This window comes from Acanthisitta chloris, unplaced genomic scaffold, assembly GCF_000695815.1.
Source record: "Acanthisitta chloris isolate BGI_N310 unplaced genomic scaffold, ASM69581v1 scaffold1815, whole genome shotgun sequence".
Lineage (NCBI taxonomy): Eukaryota > Metazoa > Chordata > Aves > Passeriformes > Acanthisittidae > Acanthisitta > Acanthisitta chloris.
In genome coordinates, this window is record NW_008674093.1 from 38945 (window position 1) to 43400 (window position 4456).

At 40.4% G+C, this 4456-nt stretch overlaps 1 protein-coding gene across 1 annotated transcript in view; it reads right to left on the reverse strand.

Moving 5' to 3' along the window:
- Positions 1–4456, reverse strand: part of KIAA1549L (KIAA1549-like ortholog) — a 55432-nt gene that overhangs the window by 27080 nt on the left and 23896 nt on the right. The gene's annotated exons all lie outside the window — the stretch shown is intronic.

Consider the following 4456-nt stretch of genomic DNA (forward strand, 5'->3'; position numbering starts at 1 on the left):
TCTTCCCCATCAAAATAAGTTGGAAGGGAGGAAAAAAAAAAAGGACTGAAATACTTAACTGGTTTTTTAACTTCACTGTTAAAAAAAACAAACCCAATCAAGAAAGCAAGGTTATTTAAATTACCTGTGAATCAGGTAATCTTACAGCAAAACACTTGAAGCAAAGATGTGTGCTGTCCTGCTCAGAAGTAACTGTTTGTGACTGATTAGGACAGTTGGGACTGTTCAGCCTGGAGAAGAGAAGGTTGTGTGGAGACCTCAGAGCAACTTTTTAATATCTGAAGGTCCTACAAGGAACTGGAGAGGGACTCTGTGTTAGGAACTGCAGTGATAGGACATGGGGTAATGGGTTCAAACTGAAGGAGGGGAAATTTAGCTTAGATATTGAAAAAGTTTTTCCCTGTGAGGGTGATGAAACACTGGCACAGGTTGCCCAGGGAGGCTGTGGCTGCCCCAACCCTGGCAGTGTTCAAGGCCAGGCTGGATGAGCCTTGAGCAACCTGCTCTGGTGGGAGGTGTCCCTGCCCATGGCAGAGAGGGTTGGGACTGGATGATCTGTAAGATCCATTCCAACCCCTAAAATTCCATGATGCTGTAATTCCTGTTACCATATTTTATTTTCATTTGAGTCACTACAGACAAAAAACACCAGGCTCTGATGCTGAGCTGCCACATCAGACAGCATGAAAACTAGTGGCCCACACTTCTGTAGAATAAAGGAGGCAGTGTATCATAGCTTGGCTGAGTTACATCCAAAAATCCCTTTGATAATACAGTATCCTGCTACTTTGTTCCTGCAGGAAGCTTCTGCCTGGACAGAGGAAATGATAATCTTAGAGACTGATGTTTCAAAAAGGAGTGAGGCCTTTGACTGAACAACTTCTGAAAAGCTACACTTCTTATCAAAGACAATGTCCAAATGCTTGGCAGATGAGAAGCTGGTCCAGCTGGGACCCCTAGGAAGAGGAAAGGAAGGTTTCTTACACAAAGAAATTTAACTTTTTGAGAATGCTGCTTGTGCATCTCCACCTGTGACGCATGTCCTTTGTGATGGTGAGGTCCAAGTATGAATCTGAGCTCAGCTACACAAGTTCTCAGCCCAAAGGTTGGAGTCATATGCTTCGTGAAGAACTGCTGGCAAGTCAAAGCTTATGTTTTTCTCAAAAAACCCAAGCAATCACTCTCCCAAAGATGCTCATGTTTGCAAGATCAAGCACTTACAGGTTAGAAATTTCACTGGCTTCATTTTGTGAGGAGCAGGTGAAAGAAAAGGTTGTGCTGTAGGTTGCTTTAGTTCTTTAGGTACAAGTGGGTTTAGCCTGTTGCTTCTCCCTGATAAAATGATAGGTAGAAGTGCTAATATCCTGTTATCCTCCACGATCTCTTACAAACCATCTCGGAAATTGCAAAGTGCTAATATCCTGTTCATCTCCACAATCTCTTACAAACCATCTCGGAAATTGCCAATATCTCTGTTGGCTGATTCAGTCACATTATGGTCCTCTGACATAGTCACTGAGCACTTTTCAAAAGAGGTTTTGATTTTTTTTAAAGTGCCTGAAGGAAAAGTCATCAACTTTTAGAAAGGAAACTTTCTATAAAAACACTAATTAGAACACTAATAAGCGCCCTCCAAAAGACCATGCAATTATCTTACAAAAGCTTATCACTGTTTGATACAAATAGATATTTTATTCATGTTTTCTATAGAAATAATCTTCAGCTGAAGAGTTCTCCTGATCCTCCAAAACATCAGGTCCTGAAGCCAAGCTTGTCAGTTTAAGCTAGTTTCACATGGTTCACTCTCATTCCTGACACACTACATTTGGAATCAATTTTGATACAAGCCATATAGAATTTACGTACCGAGGTAACATCCAGCGCTGTCATTTTCCCCTGTAACTAAATGTCAGCGAGAAATAGAATCTAAAATTGGTCTGTCACTATGGCAACTAATGAGCCATTCTAACTTGGAGTCCCCAAATCAAACATGTGACCATCAAGGGATTCATTCCAGTTTGAAGATGCTGCTATTTCAGAGAAGAAAATATGCTGCTGCTTTCACCGACACGCGAGTTAGAGCAGTCAGCCTACAACCAGGCTGGAGAGCCAGAGCAGGCTCAGGAAAATGACTGGGAAAAAAGCAGCTTCTTTCTTAAAACAGCTTTGGAAGGCAAAACAGCCAGCACATTCTATGGATGCTAATCCCACTGGATAAAGATAAAACCCTGCAAAAGGAACTATCAGAGATGACAACAGGGAACAAAGTGTAAGTTCCATGATGAGAAGTAATGGGTGTCCTTTTGGGGTGGTTTTCATTTCAACTTCAATAGGCACTTGGGATGACACAACTCCAAAGTAAACCCCTTAATTCTGATAAGGGGAGGTCTTTTCATCTGCCCTGATCATGTCTTCCTTCTCAGAAGCTGTTCTGAAAGGATTGTTTGAGGAAATTCTCCTAAACCTGTGTTGAAAGATATGTCTACATCTAAAAACTCCCCATCTCTTTACCAGGGAACAAGGTATTATTTCCTTCCATATCTGTGCCTGGAATACACCAGGTGTCCCTGGGGTAGGGTCATATGTAGGGCCAAAGCAGTGGAATGAAGGAAGTTCCTCCAGAAGTAGCTGAAGTGTCTCCCAGGAGGGCTCTGCAGATGAGGTCTCACACACAGGTTCCTCCAAAGCCAAAACAGTCAGACAGAAACAGCCTGTTTCATATTTTGTATATATGTAGTACTAATACTACTTTTCATATGGGCAAATACTGCTCTTCCTTTCTGACACAGGAGCTCAGTTGCCAGCACAGAGCAAAAGCCAAGGGTAAGAATCCATAGTATGAATGGAGCATATGCTGAAGACATTCTTCCTAGGGCCCTAGAACTAGGAATCTTTTAGGGCTAAGTAACATCATTTTTCAGGCTCTTTTTCTTTTCAGAAGAAAGAAGAGAGAAGGTAAAATAAACACATAAATAATTTCCAGCATAATTTGAAAAACGCATAGTTATTGCTAGCAAATAAAGCTAAAGCTAAAGTTGTAACGAAATTAAGTTTTAAAATAAAGGGTCAGTATTTCCTCACACAACACTGAAAGGTTTCTTGAGGCAGCATGTGTATGCTCTAGAAATGCTCTACAGTTCAGATCAGAATAAAAGATGTTAGGTCAATTCTTCAACAAAAAAACCTGAGAGCTCTTACCAATTTCTTCTGGAAATGTAAAACCTAACAAAACAAAAAAACACTTTCACTAAATTATTTTGCCTACACATATAAACATCACCTGGCACTGAGTTTGAATATTGCTTGGTAGGTAAGAAAAAAGGCAGCATAAATTACAGCTTTTATCTCTGGAAAGCATAAATGTTGTTGTCCTCTAAAATGAGCTACGCTTGAAACCGAAAAAATAATTATGACCCTTGAAACTTAAAATCATGAAATATTGTTATGCTGCCTACAAAAAAAATTATCTTTTTGAGAAAGACCAGTCAGAATACTTATTATTACAGGTCTGGAAGAAGCAGTCCTGGTGACAAACACGTAGCAAAAGAACATTAACAACTTCACTTCTCTGTGTGGAATCATAAATGTGAATAAATCTCAGTGAAGCTGATGTAAAAAGAGCACTACCTATACATCAACTATATGGTCCCCTCAAGATGTCAGGCTCCGTGGTGCATGAGTAGAATCATAGAATCAGTCAGGTTGGAAGAGACCTCAAAGATCATCAAGTCCAACCCTACCATGGTTAAGGGTAAAAGAAGGAACAGAGGACACAAAAAACCACAGTTAGACTTTGCTGTAGAGAACAAAAGCCATCCCTGGTGCTTTGTACCTGTCTCTCTATCACTGCTAAAAAACCTTTGTATGGCACTCGTATTAGGCATAAAAATCATCAAGAAATGACATGGTGTGATAGCAGTGTTGCCATCAGAATGCTCCACAGAGGTTACTCAAGTGATTTACTGCAGAAGGAAGAGATTTACAGTAAGATTTTCTCTTTCCTTCCACCCACACTTACGTTTTTAGCAAAGAATAATTACAGACTTATGTTCATGACAGAACCTGATGAAACCACATCCAGTTTAATTCCCTCCCTTTAGGGGGAAGTGATCAGTTGGTTCAGCCACTGTTTTCTATCCTAGCTATGGAAGAAAAGCTATAACTCAGGAGAAATAAGCAGACACACACACAAAAGCAAAGCAAGGAAGAAAGGCAATCGAACTCTGCTCTCATCAGATGTTCCTGATACATCTCAAAGTCACAAGGTCACCACCATCAACCAAGGGTTTACATCCCAGGTGCATCAGGAAAAACTGCCACTAAGTGTTAATAACAAGCAGGTGTGCCAAGGATGGTAAGAGATCAAAAGATAAAGCCCCAAATGTTTCACACTTCCTCAAATTAATTTTTACCTAATTAATTCATCTTCATCAGATCTAGGCCAGCTTAGCAACAG